This window comes from Triticum aestivum, chromosome 2A (assembly GCF_018294505.1).
Source record: "Triticum aestivum cultivar Chinese Spring chromosome 2A, IWGSC CS RefSeq v2.1, whole genome shotgun sequence".
In the NCBI taxonomy this organism is placed as follows: Eukaryota; Viridiplantae; Streptophyta; class Magnoliopsida; order Poales; family Poaceae; genus Triticum; species Triticum aestivum.
In genome coordinates this window covers 353325809-353352564 of record NC_057797.1, presented here as the reverse complement: position 1 = coordinate 353352564, position 26756 = coordinate 353325809, and the positions used below count along the sequence as shown (strand labels likewise).

General features: G+C 42.4%; 1 long non-coding RNA gene across 2 annotated transcripts; it reads right to left on the bottom strand.

Moving 5' to 3' along the window:
- Nucleotides 1–2940: 2940 nt before the first annotated feature.
- Nucleotides 2941–19945, bottom strand: LOC123185272 (uncharacterized). Of its 2 annotated transcripts, none has more exons than XR_006493279.1 (3): nt 19647–19945; nt 17707–19492; nt 2941–3003 (listed from the first exon to the last, which is right to left on the bottom strand). It is a non-coding gene; the product is annotated as an uncharacterized lncRNA (long non-coding RNA). The 2 variants fall into 2 exon arrangements; XR_006493278.1 differs by lacking the exon at nt 2941–3003 and adding an exon at nt 17476–17535 and having other exon boundaries at nt 17625–19492.
- Nucleotides 19946–26756: the final 6811 nt, after the last annotated feature.

Genomic DNA, 26756 nt, shown 5'->3' with positions numbered 1-26756 from the left:
GGGCGCTGCGGGTAGGGTGTTAGAAGAATAAGCTTTTTGTTAGCAGAATAAGGTCTTAAGGGTGTTATTAGAATAAGCTATTCTACAGCCGTAGTAATCTTACGATCGCTTCCTAAATAAACTATGTTTAGAATATAAATAGTTACATGTATATTGATTCAATATGTAAAATTTGGTTAAAAAACAAAGATATAGGTTATAATACCAAAAAAAAATCACATTTTAAGTATGTTTTACACTATATTTTTACATTCGTAATTTTACGTAACATAATATTTTTTTTACAGTGAGTATATATTTTCTTACTCTCTCTTTTTATATATGAAATAAGACAAAATTTACAAACGTAAAAATAAGATGCATTGATGTCAAAATTATATATATATGAGAAAATATACAATCGCCGTAAAAAATATTTTATTTTTATGTAAAATTACAAACGTAAAAACATAGTCTAAAATACGCATAAACTGTAAATTTTCTTGTCTTATGACCTATATTTTTATTTTCTTATGTCAAATTTTACGTAGTGAATCAATAGGAATATAACTATTTGAATTCGAAACGTAATTTAATTATAAAATGATCGTAAGATTATCTCGGGTGAAGAATAACTTATTCTGCATCCTGGGTGATGAATAGTAATACTATAGGGTCGCGCTATTCGTCATCCTGGGTGAGGAATAGTTATTCTTCACCCCCTCTATTTTACCATCAATGCACCATAATTTTACGTTCCGTAAGTTTTGTCTTATTTCCGACGCAAAAAAGGACCGTAAGAAAATATATAATCACCGTAAAAAATATTTTATGTTATGTAAAATTACAAACGTAAAAACATAGTCTAAAATACACATAAACTGCAAATTTTCTTGTCTTATGACCTATATTTTTATTTTCTTATGTTAAATTTTACGCAGTGAATCAATAGGAATATAACTATTTGAATTCGAAACGTAATTTAATTATGAAATGATCGTAAGATTATCTTGGGTGAAGAATAACTTATTCTGCATCCTGAGTGATGAATAGTAATACTATAGGGTCGCGCTATTCGTCATCCTGGGTGAGGAATAATTATTCTTCACCCCCTCTATTTTACCATCAATGCACCATAATTTTACGTTCCGTAAGTTTTGTCTTATTTCCGACGCAAAAAAGAACCATAAAAAATATATAATCGCTGTAAAAAATATTTTATGTAATGTAAAATTACAAACGTAAAAACATAGTCTAAAATACACATAAACTGTAAATTTTCTTGTCTTATGACCTATATTTTTATTTTCTTATGTCAAATTTTACGTAGTGAATCAATAGGAATATAACTATTTGAATTCGAAAAGTAATTTAATTATGAAATAATCGTAAGATTATCTCGGATGAAGAATAACTTATTCTGCATCCTGGGTGATGAATAGTAATACTTATTTTGACAAAAGCACTATTCATCACCCAGGGTGAAGAATTCTTATTCTTCACCCCAGTCCATCTCCCACGTACACATTTTCAAAATGTAAGAAAACAAAAGCACTTGAGATAAGATTACAGCCATCTCCCACGTACATACCTTCAAAACGTAAGAAAACAAAGGCACTTGAGGTAAGATTACAGCCTGAAGTAGGAAACTGTCTCCGTTCTACAAAACAAAAGGGACAGACGTAATATTACATTTTGCATGCTAATAAGTTACATCAGGCATTTGAGAAATCCATACGGCACAACAAAGTAATAACACTATAAAAACCAAAATGATGTTGCTGTAATTTTAGGATGAGTAGGAGGCGTGCCTGACTTCTTTTGTAGGATGTGACTGTGTTCCTATAAATTGTTCTTCAGTGTAGTTCTTGTTTGCAATTTTTTCTCCAATGTTTTGCACGACAGTTGTCAAATGGATCGTCTTTTTTTTAGGGCGAGGTACTATATTATCTTGTTGACTTAGACCAGAAACACAAAAAGATTGCGGAGCGTTGTTAACTTTACTTTGAGATGTGCAGATCAAACGAAAATTTTCTTATAGTACGAAATAACCTTGAAAATGCAATATCCAGAATCCTAGAACTGCATTCCAAAAGTTTGATTTGTCTCAGGTATTTCCACAGTAATCAGCTAGAAACTTTTTTTTGTAATACAGGGACAAGTCCGTAAAAATTTTTGGAGGCGAAAGCTTTGCTTTGCCTCAATCTAAACCATCCCATAAGAGGTATCTCTGCCTACCACATTATATTTCTTCTTGGGAGGTACATCAGCACTACAGTGATGATAACAATCCAAAAGCCCATAAACGATGCTCAACACTGATTGAGATGACAACATTAATATCTGAAGAACCAAACATAAAAGGGACAGATGTATCATCATGAACACAGTAAAATCACGAGCCCATGGAATGGATGGTAGCCCGATGGCCCTAAAATAATGCTATATAACAAATGGAAGAACGATCAACATGGACCTAGGAATAACAAAACCATCTAATAAATAGATTCAGTGTACAAAACTAACTAATGGTTCTGGGAAATGTCTCACGTAATTAAAACTATCCCTATGAGTATAGAAAAAATCATTTGGAGATAATTGAATGCCATTTGGCGACCAGCAACAGGAAAATTTCTGAAAGCACTATTTCAAAACAGATCTACTACACTGGCATGCCCAACTGCACTGCCCTCACACATATTTGAACTTGGTCTTCAAGCAACTTAACTTGAGGGTGCCCAAAGACTTCCATCAATTTCATATGTTCAACAATCTCTCAAGTAACTGAACAATTCTTATACATGGCCTGGAAGCAACATATAGTATCCTAAGAATAGTACCGAAGTCTTTAGCTTCACCTCTCTTCTCAACAATCCTAAATTTTGCTACTAATTATTGGTAAAAAGGTCTAAATTTTGAACCAAACAATACCTGTACCCACCATACACTAAAATACGAAGCCGTGTTCCAGAAAACTCATTCCTCTCTACCCTCATACAGTTGTCGTCATCCACTTGAATAGACCTGAAAAAACAGAATATTTTTAGTTCTGAGGAGCATACCAACAAATAGGTAGAGACCACCGACAAACAAGAACACATCATACTTGAAGATAGACTGAGGCTTTACTATCTTAAACTGAAAAAAACACAAGGGAAGTTTGGATGTACCAGATTTATGAGAATCACATGAACACACTAGCTACAGGTATGAATTGAAAGTAAACAGAGAAACAAGACAGAGAGGCCAAGTTCTGTAACTACAATTGCAATGCAACCTAAATCATGTCTTGTACCAAACTGTGTGAGATACAATTGGATAATATGAAACAAAAGAGATAAAGATTACAAGTTATCCATGCACAATCTCATGAATGAATTACGTAGCTGATAGAGGCGAGGGTCCCGATCTTTCGATGAGATGATAACTCTCGATTTGGTGGAGACGACTTTGACGATCCGACTACAAACATGCACGACGTTGCGCCTTAGCAATCGCTAAACCAATCTCCTGAGGTTACTGACGATGCTGGAAGCATGATCAGCCTGACCACAAAGGTCTATTCCTGCAAGCAATCGAAGAACGAGCAAGAATATCATAAAGCAATCTAAATATTGTGAATATATATGAAGTATTGATAATGGTGGGGATCTGATAGAGGCGAGGGTCCCGATGTTTCGATGAGATGGTGGCTATCGTTTTCTGTGGGAGTCGACTTTGACGATCCAACTACGAACGTGCGAGACGTCGCGCCTTAGCAATCGCTAAACCAACTTCCGAGGGTTATTGACCACGCCGGAGCACGATCAACCTGACCACGAGGGTCTGTTTCCTGCGAGCAAACGAAGAACAAGCAAGAAACTGAGATTGCAATCTGGATATTGCGAATATAAGATGAAAGCTTTATTGATCAAGGTGGGGTTCTGTGACGTCTTGGTCTGGTCGTTGGACAAAAACAAAGTACGCGAAGTTGCAACTATGGCGAACTTTTGATCTAAACAAAACCCAAGAAAAAAGCTACTAGATGGATCTACTTATATAGGAGCAAGGGGTGGCGGCCAAGGAGGTGGGAGGACGTCCCAAGGCAGCCTAAAACTAACCCTAGGTCGTACAAGGCTCAATGGCCCAAGTGGAGGTGATGCAACTGTTGGGGCACGTAGTAATTTTAAAAAATTTCCTACGCACATGTGAGATCATGGTGATGATATAGCAACGAGGGGAGAGTGTTGTCTACGTACCCTCGTAGACCGAAGCGGAAGCGTTGACGCAACGTAGAGGAAGTAGTCGTACGTCCTCCGGTTCAACCGATCCAAGTACCGTCACTCCGGCACCTCCGAGTTCTTGACACGCGTACAACTCGATGACGCACCCTCGATCTCCGATCCAGCAGAGGCGCCGAGGGGGAGTTCCGTCAGCACGATGGCGTGGTGACGATCTTGATGTTCTCCTGTTGCAGGGCTTCGCCTAAGCACCGCTACAATATGACCGAGGTGTAATATCGTGGAGGGGGGCACCGCACACGGCTAAGGAACGATCAATGATCAACTTGTGTGTTCTAGGGTGCCCCCTTACCCCCGTATATAAAGGAGGGAGGGAGGAGGTGGCAGGCCCTAGGGGGGGCGCGCCATGAGGAGGGGGAAACCTACTCCAAGTAGGTTTCCCTCTCTTTTCCTTATCTTATTTGGAGGGGGAAGGAAAGAGTACTAGTATTAGGAAGTAGTGCTAGTAGTAGTAATAGGAAGAGGGGGAAGGAGAAAGGAAAGGGGGGGCCGGCCCCCTCCCCAATTCGGATTGGGCTTGGGGGGCGCGCCCCCCTCCCTTGCTCCTTCTCTCTTCTTCCTACATGGGCCCAATAAGGCCCATATACCTCCCGGGGGGTTCCGGTAACCTCCCGGGGCTCCAAACTTCTCCGGAACCTTTCCGGTGTCCAAATATATCCGTCCAATATATCAATCTTTATGTCTCGGCCATTTCGAGACTCCTCGTCATGTCCGCAATCATATCCGGGACTCCGAACAACCTTCGGTACATCAAAATACATAAACTCATAATATAACTGTCATCGAAACCTTAAGCGTGCGGACCCTACGGTTCGAGAACGATGTAGACATGACTGAGACACATCTCTGGTCAATAACCAATAGCGGGACCTGGATGCCCATATTGATTCCTACATATTCTACGAAGATCTTTATCGGTCAAACCGCATAACAACATACGTTGTTCCCTTTGTCATCGGTATGTTACTTGTCCGAGATTCGATCGTCGGTATCCAATACCTAGTTCAATCTCGTTATCGACAAGTCTCTTTACTCGTTCTGTAATACTTCATCTTATAACTAACTCATTAGTTACATGCTTGCAAGGCTTAGGTGATGAGCATTGCCGAGAGGGCCCAGAGATACCTCTCCGACAATCGGAGTGACAAAACCTAATCTCGAATTATGCTAACTCAACATGTACCTTCGGAGACACCTGTAGTACTCCTTTATAATCACCCAGTTACGTTGTGACGTTTGGTAGTACCCAAAGTGTTCCTCCGGTAAATGGGAGTTACACAATTCTCATAGTTACAGGAACATGTATAAGTCATGAAGGAAGCAATAGCAGAATACTAAACGATCAAGTGCTAAGCTAACGGGATGGGTCATGTCAATCACCTCATTCTCCTAATGATGTGATCCCATTAATCAAATGACAACACATGTCAATGGTTAGGAAACATAACCATCTTTGATTAATGAGCTAGTCAAGTAGAGGCACACTAGTGACTATATGTTTGTCTATGTATTCACACATGTATCATGTTTCCGGTTAATACAATTCTAGCATGAATAATAAACATTTATCATGAAATGAGGAAATAAATAATAACTTTATTATTGCCTCTAGGGCATATTTCCTTCAGTCTCCCACTTGCACTAGAGTCAATAATCTAGATTACATAGTAATGATTCTAACACCCATGGAGTCTTGGTGCTGATCATGTTTTGCTCGTGAGAGAGGCTTAGTCAACGGGTCTGCAACATTCAGATCCGTATGTATCTGGCAAATCTCTATGTCTCCCACTTGGACTTGATCCCGAATGGAATTGAAGCGTCTCTTGATGTGCTTGGTCCTCTTGTGAAATCTGGATTCCTTTGCCAAGGCAATTGCACCAGTATTGTCACAGAAGATCTTCATTGGTCCCGATGCACTAGGTATGACACCTAGATCGGAAATGAACTCCTTCATCCAGACTCCTTCATTTGCTGCTTCAGAAGCAGCTATGTACTCCGCTTCACATGTAGATCCCGCCACGACGCTTTGTTTAGAACTGCACCAACTTACAGCTCCACCGTTTAATAAAAACACGTATCCGGTCTGCGATTTAGAATCGTCCGGATCAGTGTCAAAGCTTGCATCGATGTAACCATTTACGACTAGCTCTTTGTCACCTCCATATACGAGAAACATATCCTTAGTCCTTTTCAGGTATTTCAGGATGTTCTTGACCGCTGTCCAGTGATCCACTCCTGGATTACTTTGGTACCTACCTGCCAAGCTTATTGCTAAGCATACGTCAGGTCTGGTACACAGCATTGCATACATGATAGAGCCTATGGCTGAAGCATAGGGAACATCTTTCATTTTCTCTCCATCTTCTGCTGTGGTCGGGCATTGAGTTTGACTCAACTTTACACCTTGTAGCACAGGAAAGAATCCTTTCTTTGCCTGATCCATTTTGAACTTTTTCAAAATTTTGTCAAGGTATGTACTTTGTGAAAGTCCTATTAAGCGTCTTGATCTATCTCTATAGATCTTGATGCCCAATATGTAAGCAGCTTCACCGAGGTCTTTCATAGAAAAACTTTTATTCAAGTATCCCTTTATGCTATCCAGAAATCTTATATCATTTCCAATTAATAATATGTCATCAACATATAAAACTAGAAATGCTACAGAGCTCCCACTCACTTTCTTGTAAATATAGGCTTCTCCAAAAGTCTGCATAAAACCATATGCTTTGATCACACTATCAAAACGTTTATTCCAACTCCGAGATGCTTGCACCAGTCCATAAATGGAACGTTGGAGCTTGCACACTTTGTCAGCACTTTTTGGATCAACAAAACCTTCAGGTTGCATCATATACAACTCTTCTTCTAGAAATCCATTCAAGAATGCAGTCTTGACATCCATTTGCCAAATTTCATAATCATGAAATGCAGCAATAGCCAACATGATTCGGACAGACTTAAGCATCGCTACGGGTGAGAAAGTCTCATCGTAGTCAACCCCTTGAACTTGTCGAAAACCTTTTGCAACAAGTCGAGCTTTGTAGACAGTAACATTACCATCAGCGTCAGTCTTCTTCTTAAAGATCCATTTATTCTCAATGGCTTGCCGATCATCGGGCAAGTCAACCAAAGTCCATACTTTGTTTTCATACATGGATCCTATCTTAGATTTCATGGCCTCTAGCCATTTTGCGGAATCTGGGCTCATCATCGCTTCCTCATAGTTCGTAGGTTCATCATGGTCTAGTAACATGACTTCCAGAATAGGATTTCCGTACCACTCTGGTGCGGATCTTACTCTGGTAGACCTACGAGGTTCAGTAGAAACTTGATCTGAAGTTTCATGATCAATATCATTAGCTTCCTCACTAATTGGTGTAGTTGTCACAGGAACCGGTTCTTGTGATGAACTACTTTCCAATAAGGGAGTAGATATAGTTATCTCATCAAGTTCTACTTTCCTCCCACTCACTTCTTTTGAGAGAAACTCCTTCTCTAGAAAGGATCCGATTTTAGCAACGAAAATCTTGCCTTCAGATCTGTGATAGAAGGTGTACCCAATTGTCTCCTTTGGGTATCCTATGAAGACACATTTCTCCGATTTGGGTTCGAGCTTATCTGGTTGAAGTTTCTTCACATAAGCATCGCAGCCCCAAACTTTGAGAAACGACAACTTTGGTTTCTTGCCAAACCACAGTTCATAAGGCGTCGTCTCAACGGATTTTGATGGTGCCCTATTTAACGTGAATGCGGCCGTCTCTAAAGCATAACCCCAAAACGATAGCGGTAAATCGGTAAGAGACATCATAGATCGCACCATATCAAGTAAAGTACGATTACGACGTTCGGACACACCATTTCGCTGTGGTGTTCCAGGTGGCGTGAGTTGCGAAACTATTCCACATTGTTTCAAATGTAAACCAAACTCGTAACTCAAATATTCTCCTCCACGATCAGATCGTAGAAACTTTATTTTCTTGTTACGATGGTTTTCTACTTCACTCTGAAATTCTTTGAACTTTTCAAATGTTTCAGACTTGTGCTTCATCAAGTAGATATACCCATATCTGCTCAAATCATCTGTGAAGGTGAGGAAATAACGATATCCGCCACGAGCCTCAACATTCATCGGACCACATACATCTGTATGTATGATTTCCAACAAATCTGTTGCTCTCTCCATAGATCCGGAGAACGGTGTTTTGGTCATCTTGCCCATGAGGCACGGTTCGCAAGTACCAAGTGATTCATAATCAAGTGATTCCAGAAGTCCATCAGTATAGAGTTTCTTCATGCGTTTTACACCGATATGACCTAAACGGCAGTGCCACAAATATGTTGCACTATCATTATCAACTCTGCATCTTTTGGCTTCAACATTATGAATATGTGTATCACTACTATCGAGATTTAATAAAAATAGACCACTCTTCAAGGGTGCATGACCATAAAAGATATTACTCATATAAATAGAACAACCATTATTCTCTGATTTAAATGAATAACCGTCTCGCATCAAACAAGATCCAGATATAATGTTCATGCTCAACGCAGGCACCAAATAACAATTATTCAGGTCTAAAACTAATCCCGATGGTATATGTAGAGGTAGCGTGCCGACTGCGATCACATCGACTTTGGAACCATTCCCCACGCGCATCGTCACCTCGTTCTTAGCTAATCTTCGCTTAATCCGTAGTCCCTGTTTCGAGTTGCAAATGTTAGCAACAGAATCAGTATCAAATACCCAGGTGCTACTGCGAGCATTAGTAAGGTACACATCAATAACATGTATATCACATATACCTTTGTTCACTTTGCCATCCTTCTTATCCGCCAAATACTTGGGGCAGTTCCGCTTCCAGTGTCCAGTCTGCTTGCAGTAGAAGCACTCAGTTTCAGGCTTAGGTCCAGACTTGGATTTCTTCACTTGAGCAGCAACTTGTTTGCCGTTCCTTTTGAAGTTCCCCTTCTTCTTCCCTTTGCCCCTTTTCTTGAAACCAGTGGTCTTGTTGACCATCAACACTTGATGCTCCTTTTTGATTTCTACCTCCGCGGCTTTCAGCATCGCGAAGAGCTCGGGAATAGTCTTGTTCATCCCTTGCATATTATAGTTCATCACAAAGCTCTTGTAGCTTGGTGGCAGTGATTGGAGAATTCTGTCAATGACGCTATCATCCGGAAGATTAACTCCCAGTTGAATCAAGTGATTATTATACCCAGACATTTTGAGTATATGCTCACTGACAGAACTATTCTCCTCCATCTTGCAGCTGTAGAACTTATTGGAGACTTCATATCTCTCAATCCGGGCATTTGCTTGAAATATTAACTTCAACTCCTGGAACATCTCATATGCCCCATGACGTTCAAAACGTCGTTGAAGACCCGGTTCTAAGCCGTAAAGCATGGCACACTGAACTATAGAGTAGTCATCAGCTTTGCTCTGCCAGACGTTCTTAACGTCGTCAGTTGCATCAGCAGCAGGCCTGACACCCAGCGGTGCTTCCAGGACGTAACTCTTCTGTGCAGCAATGAGGATAATCCTCAGGTTACGGACCCAGTCCGTGTAATTGCTACCATCATCTTTCAACTTTGCTTTCTCAAGGAACGCATTAAAATTCAACGGAATAATAGCACGAGCCATCTATCTACATACAAACATAGACAAGAAAAATACTATCAGGTACTAAGTTCATGATAAATTTAAGTTCAATTAATCATATTACTAAAGAACTCCCACTTAGACAGACATCTCTCTAGTCATCTAAGTGATTACGTGATCCAAATCAACTAAACCATGTCCGATCATCACGTGAGATGGAGTAGTTTCAATGGTGAACATCTCTATGTTGATCATATCTACTATATGATTCACGCTCGACCTTTCGGTCCCCGTGTTCCGAGGCCATATCTGTATATGCTAGGCTCGTCAAGTATAACCTGAGTATTCCGCGTGTGCAACTGTTTTGCACTCGTTGTATTTGAACGTAGAGCCTATCACACCCGATCATCACGTGGTGTCTCAGCACGAAGAACTTTTGCAATGGTGCATACTCAGGGAGAACACTTCTTGATAATTAGTGAGAGATCATCTTAAAATGCTACCTCAAACAAAGCAAGATAAGATGCAAAAAGGATAAACATCACATGCAATCAATATAAGTGATATGATATGGCCATCATCATCTTGTGCTTGTGATCTCCATCTTCGAAGCACCGTCGTGATCACCATCGTCACCGGCGCGACAGCTTGATCTCCATCGTAGCATCGTTGTCGTTACGCCATCTATTGCTTCTACGACTATCGCTACCGCTTAGAGATAAAGTAAAGCAATTACAGGGCGTTTGCATTTCATACAATAAAGCGACAACCATATGGCTCCTGCCAGTTGCCGATAACTTCGGTTACAAAACATGATCATCTCATACAATAAAATATAGCATCATGTCTTGGCCATATCACATCACAACATGCCCTGCAAAAACAAGTTAGACGTCCTCTACTTTGTTGTTGCAAATTTTACGTGGCTGCTACGGGCTTAAGAAAGAACCAATCTCACCTACGCATCAAAACCACAACGATAGTTTGTCAAATAGACTCCGTTTTAACCTTCACAAGGACCGGGCGTAGCCACACTCGGTTCAACTAAAGTGAGAGAGACAGACACCCGCCAGCCACCTTTAAGCACGAGTGCTCGTAACGGTGAAACCAGTCTCGCGTAAGCGTACGCGTAATGTCGGTCCGGGCCGCTTCATCTCACAATACCGCTGAACCAAAGTATGACATGCTGGTAGGCAGTATGACTTATATCGTCCACAACTCACTTGTGTTCTACTCGTGCATATAACATCAACGCATAAAACCTAGGCTCGGATGCCACTGTTGGGGAACGTAGTAATTTCAAAAAATTTCCTACGCACATGCGAGATCATGGTGATGATATAGCAACGAGGGGAGAGTGTTGTCTACGTACCCTCGTAGACCGAAGCGGAAGCGTTGACGCAACGTAGAGGAAGTAGTCGTACGTCCTCCGGTTCAACCGATCCAAGTACCGTTACTCCGGCACCTCCGAGTTCTTGACACGCGTACAACTCGATGACGCACCCTCGATCTCCGATCCAGCAGAGGCGCCGAGGGGGAGTTCCGTCAGCATGATGGCGTGGTGACGATCTTGATGTTCTCCTGTTGCAGGGCTTCGCCTAAGCACCGCTACAATATGACCGAGGTGTAATATCGTGGAGGGGGGCACCGCACACGGCTAAGGAACGATCAATGATCAACTTGTGTGTTCTAGGGTGCCCCCTTACCCCCGTATATAAAGGAGGGAGGGAGGAGGTGGCCGGCCCTAGGGGGGGCGCGCCATGAGGAGGGGGAAACCTACTCCAAGTAGGTTTCCCTCTCTTTTCCTTATCTTATTTGGAGGGGGAAGGAAAGAGTACTAGTATTAGGAAGTAGTACTAGTAGTAGTAATAGGAAGAGGGGGAAGGAGAAAGGAAAGGGGGGGGCCGGCCCCCTCCCCAATTCGGATTGGGCTTGGGGGGGCGCGCCCCCCTCCCTTGCTCCTTCTCTCTTCTTCCTACATGGGCCCAATAAGGCCCATATACCTCCCGGGGGGTTCCGGTAACCTCCCGGGGCTCCAAACTTCTCCGGAACCTTTCCGGTGTCCAAATATATCCATCCAATATATCAATCTTTATGTCTCGACCATTTCGAGACTCCTCGTCATGTCCGCAATCATATCCGGGACTCCGAACAACCTTCGGTACATCAAAATACATAAACTCATAATATAACTGTCATCGAAACCTTAAGCGTGCGGACCCTACGGTTCGAGAATGATGTAGACATGACTGAGACACATCTCTGGTCAATAACCAATAGCGGGACCTGGATGCCCATATTGATTCCTACATATTCTACGAAGATCTTTATGGGTCAAACCGCATAACAACATACGTTGTTCCCTTTGTCATCGGTATGTTACTTGTCCGAGATTCGATCGTCGGTATCCAATACCTAGTTCAATCTCGTTATCGACAAGTCTCTTTACTCGTTCTGTAATACTTCATCTTATAACTAACTCATTAGTTACATGCTTGCAAGGCTTAGGTGATGAGCATTGCCGAGAGGGCCCAGAGATACCTCTTCGACAATCGGAGTGACAAAACCTAATCTCGAATTATGCTAACTCAACATGTACCTTCGGAGACACCTGTAGTACTCCTTTATAATCACCCAGTTACGTTGTGACGTTTGGTAGTACCCAAATTGTTCCTCCGGTAAACGGGAGTTACACAATTCTCATAGTTACAGGAACATGTATAAGTCATGAAGGAAGCAATAGCAGAATACTAAACGATCAAGTGCTAAGCTAACGGGATGGGTCATGTCAATCACCTCATTCTCCTAATGATGTGATCCCATTAATCAAATGACAACACATGTCAATGGTTAGGAAACATAACCATCTTTGATTAATGAGCTAGTCAAGTAGAGGCACACTAGTGACTATATGTTTGTCTATGTATTCACACATGTATCATGTTTCCGATTAATACAATTCTAGCATGAATAATAAACATTTATCATGAAATGAGGAAATAAATAATAACTTTATTATTGCCTCTAGGGCATATTTCCTTCAGCAACACCTTTGGGCTTGTAGTTTGACTCGGATTCTGCTGCAATGTCAGATTGTTTCGTCCGTAACTCAACTCTCCGGACTAATTTGAAGGTGAATCCAATTGGGTTGGAAAGATAACGAAATCTAGTTTCCAACAAAAAAAGAATCACCCAATTCGGAGTCCGTATGAAAAAGTTGTTGGCGTTTTGAGTCAGGTATGTCTGTGCAGTCCGAATCTGAATCCAGAACGTGAGAGACTTGGACTCTATCTTCTCTTGACCCAAAAGTGACGTGAGAGGACTTTTTGAACACAACCTAAACTTCTCCTTTTCCCTTATCTTCATATGTGGATTGTACAAATGTCCCATACACCTGCAATTAGACAAAACACCAAAGTGTGTGAAGTATTTTTGTTCTGGATAACATAAATAGATTATTGAATAGTTTGCATTAGAAATCATCTGACAAATATGCATGTATGCAATATTTTTGGTCGTATCCAAGGTAGTCATGTCCTCATCATCCTCCCCTTTTTGAAAACAAAGCCGTCCTTGGCGTTGCTTAATCTGAAATGTGGCTAACAAAAGAGACAAGGTGTGCATGTTGTATATGTATATGTCATCCAGTTTAACTTCCCTTGATTTTTGGACGTATGACACATGTATCCATGAGTAACTTTCATAGTTCATAAAAACTAAAGCCAAAAAATTATCACAAGAAGTAGAAGGCATGAAAATATTAGAACTCAGTTTGCACATATAAGTGAAGCTCTTATTCATTTCAAAAGATTCGCAATGTTCATCATTAAACCATCCCAACTTTGGTGAATAAACCTTACTTGCATCAAATTTACATGCTACAACATGCTTAAATAAGCAAACATGCAATAAGTCATTGGACACAGAATCATCACCAAGATTGGAGGCCATATCAAAATGATTAAACATTAGTTCTTTTGCATCAATAGTTAATTCAATGGGTGCACTCAAAATTGTTGATATTTCAGTTGTTTGATCACATGATGCACTCATGACAGTAACAAGAGTCTCTAAAATAGGTGGTGTGCTCAAATCAATAGGTAACTCAACACATGATGTATTCAAGTTAACTAGGCATGCTTCATTCTCATGTGAAGTTATATCATCAATACCTTTACTGTTACCTCGCAGAGATGTAGCTGATGTAGGTACGGACGTTGACAATGTACCATACTCTTGAGATGATATCGCGCTCACAATCCGAGGTGGGGCTGCTCTAGTAGGTGCAATAGTGGAGTAACCAACCGGCGGTGGTGAGCATGAACTGGAATAGTAGTTGTTGTAGTCACCCAATGCATCCTCCTGTATCTGTCTCTCAAAGGTACAAGCACGGACATACATACCAGTAATGCAACGAGGAATATACTGAAATCTTGCCTGAATATCACGGTTCAAACCACCAAAAAATCTATTCATTGTATCATCCTCAGATTCTTCTATGTCACAATGATGCATATAAGATTTGAACTCTTGGTAGTAAGCATGAACAATGTTACTGCCTTGTTTTAATTGCTCCAATTTGCGACGCAATTCACGACGATAGTAAGGAGGAAAAAATTGTTGTCTCATTACAGCTTTCAAAACTTTCCAAGTTGTGGGTTGGTTATCAATGTTTTTCTTACAATGTACACTCCACCAAACAGAAGCAAAACTAGTGAATGCTCTAATGGTAGCTCGTACTCTCTCAAGTTCAGAAAAATCATGGTGACTAAAAACTTGTTCTACTTCAAGCTCCCAAGCTAGATAAATAGCAGGATTAAATCTACCCTCAAATGATGGTAAAGAGATAACCTGACCATATGCTTGTGTGTGTTGTCCCAACTCTCGTGATGGTGAAGATGTGTCCGTCGTGCAAGAACTTCTATCTCTAGAACCTGTCATGATTAGTAGAAACAAGAACCAAAATTCGAGAATAATGTTCCTATGAACTACTAGGATGTGGTTGTAAAGTGCTCACAGTAAAGCAAATATCAATATCTTACAAGTTCTTACCATGCGGCAGGTGGTGATAGGCAACCAGCGGTGTCAAATAACTCCGAAGATTGTGTAAAGCGATTGCCAGGGGAACGTGTGTATACACGGGGTAGAAATATGTGGAGCTGGGTTGGCTATATATGGTAGCAAACGATTAGCAATAATCAATTCAGAGATGCAATGTTGAATAAACGCTCAACGACGGTACTGTGCTGGTCCTAGGCTAGACCAAACTAGAGACGCGAGCCTAGAACACTAATGAGGTCACGTCGTAGCACAACTAGCATCAATAAAGGATATGAAGTAGCTCTGGACAGCAAGATATAAGTGAAGGTCACAATAGCAGTAGACCTATTTAGAAGCTGATGTTGAGGTGCCAAATACTGAACTAGCTTCTGCAACTATTTAGATGCGGCTCGTCGCTAGCTTTCATTTGAGTACTCGCGGAGCCAAAACAGACTTCATATGAGGAAGTTATGCCTGTTTTACTGAACAGTGCACAAAACAGATTCCAATCCGAATTCAACTACGAGATTGAGTCGAGATAGATTCGAATTTTGTTTTTTTTTCTCCTCTCTTTTTTTTCTCACACTTTTTTTTCTTTTCCTTTTTTTTTCTCTGACTTTTTTTTCTTTTTTTTTTCTTTCGTTTTTTTTCTCTCTTTTTTTCTCCCTCTTTCCAAAACAAACTAGATAAGATGCAGATTGGATCAAGCGAAGATGTGAACAATCTCAACTATTATTATGACAATGAATGGTGGGTAGCACGTGGTGGAAATTGATGGATGGGTGGTGGATAGCGGAAGAGATAATGATGCAGCGGTGGCGTGACTAATGTGAACAGAACTCGAAACTCTAAACGAACTAGACACTAAGACCAGCAACTCGACACGGCGATGCAACCGATGATTCAACTATGCAAGCAATGAAAAGAAAATTGCAAAGGCTCAGACTGGCTTGGACCAAGGATGAATAGATCTAACTCTTTTTTGTGGCTTTTTCTTAGACAATAGGTAAGAAAATAAATCTAATCTAGGAAAACTGGAAATTCTCACCGAGCAACCTGAAAACTGATACCACTTGATAGAGGCAAAGGTGTCCCGTCTTTCGATGAGATGATGGATATCGCTTTGGTGGAAGTCGACTTTGACGATCTGACTACGAACGTGCGAGACGTCGTGCCTTAGCAATCGCTAAACCAACTTCCGAGGGTTATTGACCACGCCGGAGCACGATCAACCTGACCACGAGGGTCTGTTTCCTGCGAGCAAACGAAGAACAAGCAAGAAACTGAGATTGCAATCTGGATATTGCGAATATAAGATGAAAGCTTTATTGATCAAGGTGGGGTTCTATGACGTCTTGGTTTGGTCGTTGGACACAAACGAAGTACGCGAAGTTGCAGCTATGGCGAACTTTTGATCTAAACAAAACCCAAGAAAAAAGCTACTAGATGGATCTACTTATATAGGAGCAAGGGGTGGCGGCCAAGGAGGTGGGAGGACGTCCCAAGGCAGCCTAAAACTAACCCTAGGTCGTACAAGGCTCATGGGCCCAAGTGGAGGTGATGCAACACCTTTGGGCTTGTAGTTTGACTCGGATTCTGCTGCAACGTCAGATTGTTTCGTCCGTAACTCAATGCTCCGGACGAATTTGAAGGTTAATCCAATTGGGTTGGAAAGATAACGAAATCTAGTTTCCAACAAAAAAATAATCACCCAATTTGGAGTCCGTATGAAAAAGTTGTTGGCGTTTTGAGTCAGGTATGTCTGTGCAGTCCGAATCTGAATCCAGAACGTGAGAGACTTGGACTCTATCTTCTCTTGACCCAAAAGTGACGTGAGAGGACTTTTTGAACACAACCTAAACTTCTCCTTTTCCCTTATCTTCATATGTGGATTGTACAAATGTCCCATACACCTGCAATTAGACAAAACACCAAAGTGTGTGAAGTATTTTTGTTCTGGATAACATAAATAGATTATTGAATAGTTTGCATTAGAAATCATCTGACAAATATGCATGTATACAATATTTTTGGTCGTATCCAAGGTAGTCATGTCCTCATCAGGATCCGTACGCGGTCTTGGTCTGGTCGTTGGACACAAACGAAGTACACGAAGTTGCAATGGCTAACTTTTAACTAACAAATTCCCAGGAAAAAGCTACTAGATGGATCTACTTATATAGGAGCAAGGGGTGGCGGCCAAGGAGGTGGGAGGATGTCCCAAGGCAGCCTAAAACTAACCCTAGGTCGTACAAGGCTCATGGGCCCAAGTGGAGGTGATGCAACACCTTTGGGCTTGTAGTTTGACTCGGATTTTGCTGCAACGTTAAATTGTTTCGTCCGTAACTCAACGCTCCGACGAATTTAAAGGTGAATCCAATTGGGTTGGAAAGAGCACGAAATCTAATTTCCAACTAAAAAAGAATCACCCAATTCGGAGTCCGTATGAAAAAGTTGTTGGCGTTTTGAGTCAGGTATGTCTGTGCAGTCCGAATCTGAATCCAGAACGTGAAAGACTTGGACTCTATCTTCTCTTGGCCCAAAAGTGACGTGAGAAGACTTTTTGAACACAACATAAACTTCTCCTTTTCCCTTATCTTCATATGTGGATTGTACAAATGTCCCATACACCTGCAATTAGACAAAACACAAAAGTGTGTGAACTATTTTTGTTCTGGATAACATAAATAGATTATTGAATAGTTTGCATTAGAAATCACCTGACAAATATGCATGTATGCAATATTTTTGGTCGTATCCAAGGTAGTCATGTCCTCATCAGTAGCATCAAAACTTAAATACCTTTAAAAGCAGGCTAGCACATGATGTGAACATGCTGACGGAGTACCTAACATTAATTCATGGAAATAGTGAATTGGAGCACAACCAGGATGACAACAGAAAGTATTGCTACAGCAAAAAAATTGATCGACTAAAATAAATGCACGTCTCTATTATAGTGGTACAGTAAATACAGGGTAGAAGATATTAACCATATTTGAATGGATGGCTCTACAAGATAGGAAAATAGGTCACGAAATCAAAGTCTTACAGTATATAGGAATTTCAAACAAAAATAATGGTGTTGATCTTCTTTACGTATCCATGGCTACGAAAAAAATTGAATTGATGGAGCATAGCTAGAATCACATTTACTCATCAAAAATAGCACATTCCCATCTGGTGTCTGCTACAAAAAACAAACAAGCAATAACCTAAAGGAAAAATCGCATTTCCCTGTTATACATGATTACTCTTGCATTGAGAGCAGGTTAAACCAAAATATTAGTGAAGATTGACGGGCTGGATGAGAATCAGTGTCCACCTCTTGGCAGTAGAAATAAATCAAACTTAGCTTCCGTGAATATTGACAGGCTGGGAGAAGGTTAGTGTCCGCCAACATAAGGTGTCCAACCAACCACATATAAAAATCTAGCAGTTCAGAGTTAGCCCACATTCGCCAGCCGACGTAAGAAATTTGAGAGTTACGAGATGTGGGGCCAACATAAAATAGGAGCATGTACAAATAATACATTTCCAAACTTGCATCCGATATAGATTGCATTGCTTCTTTACATAGACATAAAATAGGAGCACGCCCAGCTATATCGTTCTGTTCATTTCACCATGTATCAACAGATCAAAACTAGAAATAAATAGGTGCTTAACCATCCAGCGTTAGCCTAAGCTAAGTGTGAAAATATGAGAACCAACCCTGAGAAAGTTTACTGTACTGCAGGTGTATGCAGTGCTTTCAAAGAGGTGACAAAGAGGAACAAATGTACCATGAACTGGAAAAATAAAAGCTGATCCTGCATCTTGCACTTTTCGCTAGTTGATACCATGTCTCACTATTATTCAGGTCTGCGCCTACAATGTCTCACTATTGTTCAATTCTACGCCTAGAGAAATTCAGAAGCCTTCGACATATAGACAGCCACAGGTCAAGTGAAAATCCGTACTTTTACCAGGACTATTCAAGTTTAAGAAAAGGCACATTTGTTTTCTTTAGTAAGATTAGCTAATCGATAGGTGTAAATATCGATATGTTCAGAATATGATTGCCCCAGATGGCAGTGGCTCAACTAACTCAAAAACTAACTAGACATTACACTCCCTATCAACAAGCCGGTGACATTGTGCATTAAGATTACAGTTACTTGGGCACGAATGTTTTGTGCTTCTTTTGGGGGCCTGATTTTTCGCTGCGAGGCTTGCTTTTCACATTTACTTGTACTTTACCCTTTCCGAGTTCTTTATGTGGCTTCTACAATAGAGCATATTTACAATGATGGGATGACCATTGTCATACAGTAGCATCCCAACTCCATTCTAAGTAAATGGCTGAACATGGTATTTCTCAATACTATGTGACAGTCTAGTTATTTCAAAACGGTGGAGCTCCAATGAAGAAAAAAAGGAATAGTTTATCTATAACAGAGTAGAAACAGGGCCATCGCCTTTGGATGGATCTAAGAAGATACTGTACTATTGTTCCTTCTCCGCAGCCTTCTTCTCCTCCTACAGCATGACATCCACCTCCTCCTTGAATTGATCCCACCTCCAAGCGCCAGTCTCCACCATCAACCTACAACAGTACATCAGCTCTTCATTATGCAAGATCCTCTCTTTTGTTTCTTTTCCTTTCTTTCTCTTCTTCTGCCTCGCTCCCAAAAACCAAGAACCCTAACCCTAGAAATTAAGAAATTTGTGGAGGAGGAGGAAGAGGAGGGAGATCTTACCGGCGAGAAGAAAGCCAACGATGGAGGGCGACGCCAGAGAAGGCCCATTATCGCCGCCCAGCTCGCGTCGGATCATTGCACTGCCTATGTCGCCTCGGTTCGCTACCGATTAGAGGCGCAAAGTGGACTACTTCACGCGCGAGAAATGGGAGTAGGCCTCGCCTCCGGTTGGTCCCTTCGGTGCCGCCGCTGTCGTCGCCTCCGCCATTGCCAGAGAGGAGAGGAGAGGGATAGAGGAACACCTGCCCGAGCCCGTGAAAACTGCTCGCACCTGTTCATGTATGGGGTGAGTGGGCTAGCTCCTAGCGACCAGCCAAAGCCCAACCGTTTCCATCGACATAATTTTAAAGTGGGCAAACATAATTTTACAGCCGGACCATCTCTCGGTCGATCGACTCGGATGTGGAATTACTTATTCCTCACCCAGGGTTATTAATAAACTTTATATATAGCTATTCGTCACCTTGGGCGAGGAATAGTTATTCTTCACCCCCTCTCTATTTTGACATCAATGCACTGATTTTTTACGTTTCGTAAATTTTATCTTATTTCATACATAAAAAGAGAATGTAAGAAAATGTATACTTGCCGTAAAAATATTTTATGTTACATAAAATTACGAATGTAAAAACATAGTGTAAAACATACATAAAATGTGATTTTTCTAGTCTTATAACATATTTTTTTGCTTTTTTATACCAAATTTTACATATTGAATCAATATGCATGTAATTATTTATATTCTAAATGTAATTTATTTAGGAAGTGATCGTAAGATTACATCTGGTGAAGAATAACTTATTCTACACCCTGGATGATAAATAATAACATTATATATAGGCTCGGTCTATTATGATAACACCCTTAAGAGTCTTATTCTGCTAACACCTACCTACTATCCTCCGAACCGTACTGCAGCAAAAATCCCCACCCCATCTCCCTTACGACAACACCTCCTATCCCCTGGGCCAAACCCCCACCTCCCTCTACCTTCTACTGCAAGCCGTCGTCGCCCCGCCCTGCCCCTATCCACCCAAGGCCGCCGCCTCGCCGCCCGACCCAAGTCCACCTACCAGCGCCGCCTTGGAGTACAACCCCAGGCCGTCGCCGCCACGCCCTCGTTCACCTCCTCTTCCTCTGGTCGGGGACGCCACGCCTCATCTTCCTACCACTCGACGCCGCCATGCCTCCTCCTACTCTCTACCAGGGCTGCTACGCCTCCTCTTTTGTCCGGCCAGCGCCGCGGCACCTCCTCCCCCACCCGACCACTTGCTTCCCCTCCACCACCTACCGTCGCCGAGCCGCGGCCAGCCCTCCTCAAAACCGCCAGGACCAGTGCGACGCGCCATCGCCGATCCAGCCAGGGATTCTTCCCTTCCCCCGCGTCAGGTCTGGCCACCGGCCACCTCTCACGCCACCGGCCACCGCCTCCCTTGCGCCCAACTCCTCTTCTTCCCTTGTGCCCACTTCCTCCCCCTCTGCCTTCCTTCCCAACCTGGATCTGCCTCTCCCATGGCTCGGGCGCTTGCTACTTTGCCGGTGAGGGCTGCTACTCTCTGCGGGCGGTGACAACGCAGCTGCACCAGGAGGCCACCTGCCTTCCTCTCTCGACCTTCTCTGCCGCTGAGCACAGGGAGCACCTCACGATGAGCATCAGCTCCGGCCGTGGGTTCTCAACTCCTCCCCCGTGACCTCCTCTTTTGGACGGATGCATTCCAACAAGGCCGCGTCCCCCCCACTGCAGTTCGGCGACTGTCGACATGTAGCTCGGCGGCATGAGTGATGAGGTTCAGTACTGGTGCACTTGCAGTATTGGTAGTTTTTACTTGCAGGTGCATTTTCTCGTCGCGGCGTGTAGCTGCAGCTCGCCACAACGGTGAGCAGAGGGGATCTGCACCACATGATGTGCCTTTGTGCAGTCCGGCGTAAAAAATAGAAGCCTCTGCAGTTTGGATCTTTTTATCGTCTGTAGTTTTGCTATTCTCGCTTAAAACTGAGAAAAAAGATGCAGTGCATTATGAGAACTTTGGTGGTTCACTATGTAAGAAACTGACATGCGCTTCGTTGTTTGTTATTCTCGCGGTTTAGTTTACTGTTTTGGTCAGAAGACGAACAACCAAAAAGGAAAAAACAGTGCACTGCACACCTTGTTGAGCCTATAAAACAACTATTATGAAAAAAACAGTACCATTGGTCTTGTAGCAGTCCATTCTTTTCGCCCCCACGGGTCACTCAAGTGACCCCAAGAAAACCACCCATAGGGCGTTTTACTTCGCCGAGCCGTCCAAAAGGACGTGATACATGCAGTCTGTGATGCGTGGCTAGATGTGATGCTCACATACTCCGTCAGATGTGCAACTCACTGTACATAATTTTGCAGCTCGGGAACGAATGAGATGTGGCTAGATGTGCAGCTCACTGTGTCTAAAGTTGCAGCCCGTGAACGAACGAGAAGTGCAGGTGCATGACTTTACATAATTGTCTAGCTCGCTGGACCCTCTTCGAAGTTCTAAAACAAGTGCAACCCCTTAGTGGTTCACCTTATAGAAAAAGAGAAAGAAATCCCCACGGGAGGTTCACTTCATTCTCGGATGCAATTTGTTTTGTTTGTGGGGTAATTGGAAAAAGTAGTTTGCTCCAATTTCCGTAGTAGCTCATTACCTCTATGTATGAAGTGCAATTTGTTTCGTGTGTCTCAAAAATTAGTTGATTGCGTCAACACATGCAGTGCGTTTGGTCCTCGGATGTGGTTCACTTTTGAGAGTGATGTTGTTCACTTGCGCCCAACATGAAAGTGCGATTTTTTTAAACGAAACAACAAGATAGCAATGAGGTTTACTTTGACATACGTCGCGGTTCATTTGCCTCGTCTCTGCGGTCCACTCTCGTTCATAAAAATTGTTGAGAAAAAGACAACAAAAACTCACAAATAAACTCGGGTGAGAAAGTTTACGTCCGACAAAAGAATTCATGAAGTTCACTTGACTGTCTGATGTAGTGCGGTTTTCTGTCTGATGCAGTATTCACGACGATCTGGATGTCACGGAAAACAGTGTCCGCGTTTCGATAAATTCAAACTTTCTCTTAACCGTAAGGAAATAGAGAGAGTGTTCTATATGAAAAAGTTGCACCTCGTCGATATCTTTCCAACGACGTATCATTTGCATCATTCCGACAAGCGGTTTTCCAAAATTCACGAAAAAACAGCCGCTGCCACTGGTTCATCAGCCGCACCATTTTCAAAATTAATTCAAAACCGTAAGGAATCTCATAAAAATTTGTACATATGAAAGTTGCGCCTCGTCCGTAGCTTTCCAACGGCGTATCACACGCCACGTTGGACAAACGGTTAAAAAACTAGAGCAAAAGCAGTACCGAAAATTTGCAAAAATTTGGAAAATAGAATTCCGCGATTTAGTAATTCTGAAACTGCTCTTAAACCATAAAAAATTAGAGAAAGTAATACATATGAAAAGTTGAGTCTCGACGATATCTTTCAAACGGCGTATCATTTGCTTCATTCCAACAAGCGGTTTAGAAAAAAACGTGGAAATACGCTCGCTGCCACAAGTAGGGTGCCGCACAATTTTCAAAACTGCTCTGAAACCGTGAGTAATCTCGAAAAGTGTTCAACATGGCGAAGTTGCGTTTAATCCATAGCTTCTCAACGGTATATTACACGCGTCGTTCCGATAAACAGTTAAAAAACTGGAGCAAAAACAGTATCAAAAAACAGAGCGTGCAATTTTTTGTAACGGTCTATTCTGCTAATATTAGTAGAATAACTATTCTGATAACACTTCCGCACTGCACGCTCAACGAAAGTGCACGTCATTGTTTGAACCAAGTGTGCTGCAGTACTTAGGCGAGTGAACTTCGTGTCGAAAAAAACTGCACACTGTGTTTTTTCGGTACTTTTTCGCTCTAGTTTCTTAATCGTTTATCGGAACAAGGCGTGTAATACACCGTTGAGAAGCTATTGATTAGGCGCAAATTCTCCATGTTGAACACTTTTCGATATTCCACGCGGTTTAAGAGCAATTTTGAAAACAGTGCGGCACACACGGAGTGGCAACGAGCGTTTTTCACTTTTTTTTCTAAACCGCTCATCGGAATGAAGCAAATGATACACCATTTAAAAGATATTGTTGAGGCGCATCTTTTTCATATATATTATTTTTCTAATTCGCTACGGTTTAGGAGCAGTTTTAAATTTAACAAATCGCGGAATTGCATTTTTTCAATTTTTTTGCAATTTTCGATACTGTTTTAGCTCCAGTTTTCGAACCATTTGTCAAAGCGAGGTGTATGATACGTCATTGGAAAGCTACGGACAAGGCGCAACTTTCGTATGTTGGAATATTTTTGAGATTTCTTACGGTTTTTAGTTGATTTTGAAAATCATGCGGCTGGCGACGGGTGGCAGCGACCGTTTTTCACGAAATTTTTGCAAACTGCTTGTCAAAATGATTCGAATTATACGCCATTGGAAAGATATCGACCAGGTGCAACTTTTTCATGTAGAGCACTCTCTCTGATTCCTTACGGTTTAAGAGCAATTTTGATTTTAACGAAATGCGTACACTCTGTTTTTTCGTGAGGCAAAATCATCGTATGTACTGCATCAGACAAAAAACCGCACTACTTTCAGACCAAAAACCGCACTTCATCAGACCGACAAGTGCATTCCATGATTTCTTTTTCGTGGGACGTAAATTTTCCCAAACGAGGTAGCAAACCGCACTTCTTTAGACTAAAACCCGCACTTCATCAGACGGACAAGTGCACTGCATGATTTCTTTTTTGTGGGACATAAATTTTCCCAAACGAGGTAACAAACCGCACTTCTTTAGACTAAAAACCGCACTACATCAGATGGTCAAGTGAACTTCATGATTTCTTTTGTCGAACGTAAATTTTTCTCAGACGAATTTTTGTTGTCTTTTCTTTCATTTTTTGTGTGAACGAGAGTGGACCGCAGAGAGGAGGCAAGTGAACCGCGACATACATTGAAGTGAACCTCATTACTATCTTTGTTGTTGCGCTAAATTTTTAGCACTTTCATTTTTGTGCGCAAGTGAACAACATCACTCTCAAAAGTGAACCACATCCGAGGACCAAACACACTACAGGTGTTGATTTTAGTCGAGTGAGTTTTGAAACACACGAAATAAATTGCACTTCATACAAAGGGGTAATAAGCTGCTACACACAATTTTAGTGAACTACTTCTTTTGTCTTCTTCAAACAATTTTATTAAAGACATTCGTACTGTAGATGAGATGAAGTGTAATGAAAAGTAAACGAAGTTTTGATGGTTTTGTTTTTTCTCTTTGTTTTACATTGTAAACCACATAAAAAATGAATAAGTGGACCAAAACGGGTGCACTGCACGCACATATGCTCTCAACTACAAGCACATGTCCTCCTCTGCACGCACACGCTCTCTCGACTGCAACCACTCATGAGATGAAGTGCACTGCATGCGGCAGAGTAGTGTCGACCCCAGCTTTTCTTCTCCTGTTTGACCTATGGAAGAACAACTAGTGCCACACTACATGGGGGTTTGACACAGTGGCGGGGAGGTGGTGCTCGTCGTCTGGTGCTCCACGACCATTATTGAGCACTACACACATCCACACGCCGCACTGCACATACCCACTCGCCGCACTGCATGCACATGCTGCAAACCGCCAGACCCGAGCTGCAAGAACCGCAAACTACTCCCAACGAACTGCATTTGCTTTAATGATTTGTGGTCTGAAACAGAAAACCGAGCAGACACCGGAAGCGCACTTCAGTGGGCAACCGCACAAGATGAAGTGCGCATCCAAAATCTGCAAAAACAAAAAGCAAAAAAGGCCTTTTGTGAGCTGCACCGGCGGCAACTCATGTTCCGGGGATGCTGTCGACGTTGTTGACCTTCTTCGCGCACTCTGGGCGGCCATGGCGGATGCAGGTGAGGTGGCGCTCCTGGGGCCTCAAACCACGGCTATTGCAGGCGGCTGCCAACCTTCGGGGCGCGAGGTTGGACGACAGGAGATGCGCGGAGAGGCGCATATGCGGGGCAGCCTGCTCGATCCCGGCGACCCAAGGGTCGTGAGGCGCCGTGGATGAAGGGGTCAACGGCAGCAGCTGCTCGATCCCGTCTGCTTATGGCGCGGCAGGGCCAGCTCCGCTTGGATCCATCATTGGGACAAGGAGGCGCAGGGAGGGAAGTGGTTTCCAGGGGGCGGAGTGGGGTTAGGTGGCGGAGTGGGGCACCACAGCAGCGCCGGTTGCGGCCCGACCTAGGAAGGGAGGAAGGTTGTCGGAGGAGGCGCGCCGGAGTTGGTGGGCATTGGGGCGACAGAGGGAGGTCGGAGGAGGCGCGCTGAAGTTGGTGGGCATCGGGGTGATAGAGGGAGGTCGGAGGAGGCGCCCCGAAGTTGCATTGGTGGGGCGCCGCGGGGGTGGGTTGGTTGGGCGCCGCGGGGCTGGGAGGTGGTGGCGCGCCGGAGGGGTAGGGTGGTGGCATGCCGCGGGAGTGGGGAGCGGTGGGGCGCCCGAGTGGTGGGGTTGGTGGGGTGCCGGGAGGTGGTCGTAGTGGGGAAGGTGGGCAACAAGGGGTGGGTTGCTGCGGGGTAGAAAGTGGGGTGTGAGGGTTGGCCTAATGCAGTTTTCTCGTGTTACCGTGCGGTCCGGGTAGGTGGACTGAGTAGCATGTAAGTGTTAGCAGAATAAGAGATTTGTGTGTAGAATATGGTCTTAAGGGGTGTTATCATAATTGGAGAATATGGTCCATCCTACCACCTAGGGGTAGTTACCCCACATATCTCATATATTACCATGTGGTAGTATATATATTATATTTTATCGTTTAAAGTATGTTCATATACTATATATAAGATACTCCAAAGTGAGTTACATGAAAAAATTACAAGTTAACCCATGATTTGTATTATATTTGTGGAATACGTACATATTTGTACGTAAAAATGAGCATACTCAAAATACGATACATACTGCCAAAAAAGTAGTATATATATACTACCTAAACATTGTTATATACTACATACTACGCGTACATACTCTCCAATTTGATAGGTACAACATATAACATACAAAACA